The sequence below is a fragment of the Myodes glareolus genome, chromosome 18 (genome assembly GCF_982192425.1).
Source record: "Myodes glareolus chromosome 18, mMyoGla1.1, whole genome shotgun sequence".
Classification (NCBI taxonomy): Eukaryota; Metazoa; Chordata; class Mammalia; order Rodentia; family Cricetidae; genus Myodes; species Myodes glareolus.
The window spans coordinates 71,066,805-71,073,663 of record NC_142043.1 but is presented as its reverse complement, the minus strand read 5'-3'; the positions used below and the strand labels follow the sequence as shown (position 1 = coordinate 71,073,663).

Sequence of the window (6,859 nt, the reverse complement as noted above, 5' to 3'; positions counted from 1 at the left end):
ATGGGACACTAAATCTGATAACGGAGTTGGCTCCTGAGTCCCTCCAATGTGTGCAGCACGGACACTGACCCAATGCTGTCCAAAGGGAACTCTTACCATTTCATTGCTGTGGAGAGACCTCCAGATTCAGGTGTCCATGGCAATCCTGCCAGCACATTCTTCCATGAACCATTGATTTTATTGTGCTGTGTGTATTTTACCTGGAAACTTCATGCTCTTAGGTTTCATCCTGACTAACCTGAGGAGCAGTTGATCTTAGGCGGCTCAGAGACACCATGACAAACAGCCCTCCATCCTGCAGCACAGGGCTCACTCAGACTTAGTCCCCAGGTGAGGTCTGGGTGGGGAAGCCCAGGGCTGGGGATTCCCCTGTCCCCAGTTTCACTTCTCCAGCTCCTAACCTGGGTCAGGTCCTTCTGCCCGGACACTGATGACAACTTGGCGGTTCTCACCCCGATTGGGTGACGAGATCCCGGGGAACCAACCAGTGTCGCCGCGGTCACCGGTTATAAAGTCCACGCAGACCGCGAAACTCAGAATCGCCCCAGATCTGAGATGCAGGCGATGGCTCCGCGCACGCTGCTCCTGCTTCTGGTGGCCGCTCTGGCCCCGACCCAGACCTGCGCTGGTGAGTGCGGGGTCGGGAGGGAAACGGGCTCTGCGGGGAGGGCAGGGGCGGCACCGGGGAAGCCGCGTCCCCGCGTGGCCCAGTGGGACCCTCCCGCCCCTTCTCCACCCGCGTCCCGAGCCCCGCGCTCTGCTCCCCTCCCGGCCCGCCCTCCTGCCCGGGGTCGCGGGAGCAGGGTCGGGGTCTCACCGCCCGCCACCCCCAGGCTCCCACTCCATGCGCTATTTCTTCACTGCCCTGTCCCGGCCCGGCCTCGGGGAGCCCCGGTACATGGAAGTCGGCTACGTGGACGACACGCAGTTCGTGCGCTAAGACAGCGAAGCGGAGAATTCAAGATATGAGAAGCGGGCGCCCTGGGTGGAGCAGGAGGGGCCAGAGTTTTGGGAAGAAGAGACTCAGAGCGCCAAGAACCGCCAGCAGATTTACCTAGGGAACCTGAGGACCCTGCTTGCCTACTACAACCAGAGTGAGGGCGGTGAGTGACTGCGGTCGGAGGTCACGACCCCTCCTTGTTCCTTCCTGCGAGCCAGAATCTCACCGGGTCCCAAGGCTTTGGTTCAGAAGGAGAGCAGGGACCAGATCCGGTTTTCCTTTCAGTTTAGCGTCCGCGGGTGGGCGAGGCCGCGGGCAAGGATAACGGGGGCGGGGAAGGTGGGCGGGGCTGACCACGGGGTCCCCACAGACTCTCACACCATCCAGGTGACCTATGGCTGTCACTTGGGGTCGGACGGAAGCCTCCTCCGCGGGTACAATCAGCACGCCTATGATGGTCGCGATTACATCACCCTGAACGAAGATTTGACTACGTGGACGATGGCGGATACTGCAGCACAAATCACCAGGCAAAAGTTGGAGCACACTGGTGTTACAGAGAGACACAGGTTCTACCTGGAGAATACGTGCCTGGAGTCTCTGCACAGATACCTGGAGAATGGGAAGGACACTCTGCTGCGCACAGGTGCGGGTCGAGGTGGGGGGACCGAGGACAGCTCCTCCCTTTGCCCTCGGGCTGGGCTCAGTCCTGAGGGAGAGGAAACCCTCAGCTGGGGTCATGCCCCTGTCTCTGAGGGCAGACAGGGTCCTGGATCTCCTGATTCAGCGTGGCAGGGACTGCACTGACGTCCTAGGGCTCAGCCTTCTCCCTGGACAGTTCCACATCTGTCTCAGGAGGGAGGATCCCTACATCACCAACAGTGGCTCCTTCAGTCTGCAGCCTCTGTTGGCTGTGGCCTCTCCCAGGCCGGGTTCTCTGCCCACACCCAGTGTCTGTGGACACTGACTCCTGTCATCTGAGTGTGCCAGCCTTTACACACCAGGACCGGAGTCTCCTTTACCTGATGGGAGTCATGGACGTCCCTACCCTAGGCTGCTCCCCAGTTTCTAGAATATTCTAAAGAATACATTCTCCCAGATTCCTGTCTGTGAGCTTTGCATCCACCCTACACCCCAATCCTGTCTAATCCTAGAACGGTCACGTGAGCACTCATGGGGTGCCCTGAAAAAGTACTAAATGCTGGAGGTCTTTCCCCCCCTTTTACTTTTCTTTCTTTCTTTTTATTTTCTTTTTCTTTCTTTCTTTTTTTTTTTTTTTTGAAGTTGTCGTTTTGCTTTCAGTCAGTTTTTCTTCCACACTTGGTTGATATTCTCTCCCTCCCCCTTGTGTTATCATGTGTTATCAGTCTCCACAGGTGCCATGTGGGGCTGATTTTCTGGATAATTAGACAAGTTAAATCGGTTTTCCCTTTAAATGAGAAAGATTCCTGGGAGCTTAGACTGTTTTCTGCCAGAATTAACATCCAGAGCCCCCTATTCTCTTTCAGCTCCAACAAGTTACAGTGTTGCCCTAGTGAATTAGGAATTGAACTTCCTCAGAGACAGGGTCTTCTGCACCTCCAGGACTGGATTGACAGGGAAGATCCACACACCCTGTGAGCACCTCTGTGTCCTAGTGACGGCTGCACTGGGCTCCACAGCACACTTCAGGGATCCTGGGTGACAATACCTGGTATCTTGTGTTCCCCCCCCCAGAGGCATGACTTGGGGAGTCAGTTGTTGGCTGCATGTCATTAGTCCACCATATTTTTGCTACTCACTTGCTGATGGTTAATAACTTGGAGGAACAGATACACTAGGAGCAAGGTGGCCTCAGCTGGGCTGCAGGAGTGGGAGGCACCTTTCATGTAGCCATGCTCCTAATTTCTTATTTTGATATGGATTTAATCACATAACTAAATCATTTATTATTCCTTCATCCTTTTACCACCTAATTTATGTTATAAAACATCACATAAGGAAGACCATGGTGACCTGCCAGCTCATGTGGATTCCCTCTTAGCTTCTGGGTCCTCCCAGGGAAATGTGCAGTTCTGTGATGAGGGGACCAGCTGTACCTCCAGGTCACTAGTAGGATGACAGAAGTGTTCAAACACACACACAGTTCAGTGTCATCATTGATGTAACTTTGTCTTTGCAGATTTCAGTTTATCTTGTTAATTGTAGGATTTTTTTAAACCTTCCACACAGATCCCCCAAAGGCACATGTGACCCATCATCCTGGACCTAAAGGTGATGTCACCCTGAGGTGCTGGGCCCTGGGTTTCTACCCTGCTGACATCACCCTGACCTGGCAGAGGGAGGAGGAGGAACAGACTCATGACATGGAGCTGGTGGAGACCAGACCTTCTGGGGATGGAACCTTCCAGAAGTGGGCATCTCTGGTGGTGCCTTCTGGGGAGGAGCACAAATACACATGCCATGTGTACCATGAGGGGCTGGCTGAGCCCCTCACCCTGAGATGGGGTAAGGAGGGAGTGGGTGCACAGCTGGGGTCAGAGAAAGCAGGGGCCTTCTGCAGACCATGAGCAGGGTCAGGGATGAGAGCTGGGATCATGACCCTCACCTCCCTTCCTCTCCTTCTCTTCCCAGAGCCTCCTCAGTCCATGGTCCCAATCATGGCAGTCATTGCTGGTCTGATTCTCCTTGGAGCTGTGGTGGCTGTTGTGAGGAAGAGGAGGAGAAACACAGGTAGGAAAGGGCAGGGTCTGAGTTCTCTCTGCTCCTTTAAGAAGAATCTCTGTCTCATTAATGGGAAACACATCCACACCCTCATTGCTGCTGTCTCTACCCTGGATCTGATATCAGTTCTGGAAACTTCCTAGGGTCGGGGACTTCCCTGGTCTCTCACAGTTTTTCTTCTCACAGGCGGAAAAGGAGGGAAATATGTTCTGGCTCCAGGTAAGTGTGGGGGGAAAAGGGTTATCCCTGAGGCCCTGGGGGTGAAGCAGGAGATAGTGGGAGCTCTGACAATCCATACCTCCTCCAGTACAATATTCTGGGGCACTTGGTTGTTCCTTGTTATGAATGTATTTTATTGTTACCCTAAGCAAGAGTAGTGCCTACATAGTATCTGATATGTCTCTCCTGGATTGTAAAGTGACATTCTTGGACCTGACTTGGGGAGGGGCAAAGTGGACATGATTGGGTTTTAGGGACTCTCAAATCACCTTTGAGTGAGCGGTGGTTTGTTGAGACATTGTTTTCACAGTGATTGTTCATGATTCTTGTTCTGTAGCGTGAAGACGGCTGCCTGCCCCGATGCAGTGACAGAAGATGTATTCAGGCCCCTCCTGTGACATCCAGAGCCCCTCAGCTCTCTTTAGGCAACAGTGTCTAATGTTTCCTGGAATCCTATGGCCTCAATGTGAAGAACTGAGGAGCCCACCTCACCCCTGCACACCAGGGCTGGTGGCCCTGTCAGAGGAGCAGCAGGTGGCAATTGAAGTTCAGGATGTCTGCCCACCAGGAGCAAACTCCCTGAAGCTGATTCTCTGGATAAGCAAGGGGCCAGGACCACAGGCTCCAGAATGTCTTTCCGGTTCTGCTGTGCCTTCGCAGGTTTGCAGCTGCCATCTTTCTCTGGTGTGTGGCATGGTGAGAATGGGTGTGGGGAGATCCCCACTGCCTGTAGTGTGGTGTGTTTATCTCATGGGAGCATCCCGCTCTACCAGGCAGGATTACCTGTGGACTATCATGAAGGTGATTCCTTCCTAAGCTGTGCTGTCTGCCTGATAATAATGTTTGATGATAAAATATAAACAAGGAAGTGTCGCAGCTGGAACACAGGAGCTTCTATTGCTGAGCCACATAGACTGTGGCTTAGGTTAATGATTAAGAACCTCCACTGAGTCCCAGTAGCCCAGCAAGTTTAAATTCTTTTAATCCTAATGTTAGGAAATGTGTTCCAGGTGTCAGAGTGCATCATTGCTGAAAAAAAAAGCCTTAGTATAGCTTCAGGTTAGATCAGGTGTTTTGATACTAATTTTGAGGCGAAAACATTGTAATTTGTATATTGCCTGAAAGATTTTGCTTAGGTATATAAGCTGTAAGGGAAAGAATAGAGATAGAATTGAAAAGAGTTAAGATGTGTTAGAAGGAAAAATGAAGAAGAGAGAGTTTACCCTGTGTGGTGGCACAGGCCTTCACCCCCAGCACTCAGGAGGTAGAGGCAGGTGGATCTCTGTCAGTTTGAGGTCAGACTGTTCTACAGAGCGACTTCCAGGACAGCTAGGGCTGTTACACAGAGATACAATGTCTCAAAAAACCAAAACAATAAAATAATAAAGAGTGAGAGAGGTAGAAGGAAAACATCAACTATGAGAGAGAATTAGATGGAGAACATCAGGAGAGGTAGAAAGAGAAGGAAAACATCTGGAGAGACAGAGGGACTTCCTGGATACAGATTTAAAAGAGAGAATATGGGACACAGAAGAATAAGGAGGGAAATCCTCAGGAGAGAGTGTGACTGTTTTTTCCCAACCTCCTCAGATAAAAAATGCTTAGGACTTACTGACCCCATGGCTTCCCTTTGAGTCCTGCACTTGTGTGCCCCCAGGCAGAAAAACACCAGAACTCTGTCCCCACCTTGCCCTGTTCCCTTCCATAGCCAACCTTCCTGTTCCAGCAGACAGGAGGTGTGGCGCCCCCTGACCAGCAGGGGAAGAAAGACCACCGACACGAGGATTCTTCTCTGATCACGCTTTTAATGAAGCCTGCTTGGTTGAGGGAGAGCTGGAAGTGAGGGGCCCCGAGCTGGGAGGAGTGGCTGCTTATATGCAGGCTGAAAAGATGTTCCCCCCTAACAGGACACTAGTCAGGCTAGGATTGGTGCAAAGCTGTTGCTAGGCAAACTAAGGCAAGACTCGCGCCAAAAATAGAATTGCTTATCTTGTTTACCACGCTTCTCAGCGCCATCTTGTAATGGCGGATCTCAAACACGTGTGGATCCCCACACTTCCCCCTTTTGTTTTAAATCGTATGAAAATGTACCGGTCATAGCTGGGGATAGTGGATGCTGCCCTGAAAAATGTTGCCACTCCTTTTCCAGGGATAGGGTAACATCGAGGGCGACCTATATGCTCAGCATCATATCCCTCTGATAGGATCTGATCAGTGCACTCTCAGGTGCAAGCTATCCGTGGTAGCCTCTGACCGGTGCCAACCGGTCATCCAGTCCCTCTGGGTGCAATGGCAACAAGGCCTCCAGGTGCAAGGGCACTGGATTAGAGGTCTTGAAAAATGCTGATCCATGCTTGGGGGGACTGGCCGGCTTCAAAAGCTGCCAAAGCTCAAGCAATTGCAACCTTCTCCCGTTTCCTAACATGCAGCATCCTACAGAGCAGGAACAAAACAAGTATCAGACCTGCAAAAATTATCATGCCGAACATGCCAACTCCAACCCACTCTTTAAAATAGGTGAATGTAGCCACTAACCAATCAGAAAACTGCCCCAATGTAACAACTTCTACTTCTGTCTGGTTAAGCATGTGTATCTTAAGCGTAAAATTAGCTTGAAGCTGTTCAAGTTCTCGGGACCAATTTCCACTTAATAAGGCTGATATAGCTTTGGAATACACAGCATGCCAAGAATATCTCTGTTCCCACCCATTCTTAAGGAAGGAAAAGGCAAAATAGAGTAAGAGATAAGAGGTTGAAGGTCATCTCTGCTGTCTCCGCATGAATCTTCCACAGCAGGACACTCAGCATCCACTGGGTCATCTTTCTTCTTTATTTCTCTTGTCGGTCTTGCTGGCACCCAGATGTATGTCAGCATTCCTAGAAAAACATAAACAAAACTCTCCTCCCAAATTAATATTTAAGAGTATTAAAAATCTCAGTGTAAAAATTCAGCACAATCAGTACTGGAAGTAGGCTGGTTTTGAACTTAGAGATCTG

General features: G+C 51.0%; 1 pseudogene across 1 annotated transcript; it reads left to right on the top strand.

The window, feature by feature from the left end:
* Positions 1-531: 531 nt before the first annotated feature.
* LOC148119260 (H-2 class I histocompatibility antigen, Q10 alpha chain-like) lies at positions 532-3,631 on the top strand (annotated as a pseudogene). The gene is made up of 5 exons (XR_015735538.1): positions 532-628; positions 834-1,103; positions 1,311-1,586; positions 3,152-3,427; positions 3,554-3,631. The product of XR_015735538.1 is annotated as an H-2 class I histocompatibility antigen, Q10 alpha chain-like (transcript).
* Positions 3,632-6,859: the final 3,228 nt, after the last annotated feature.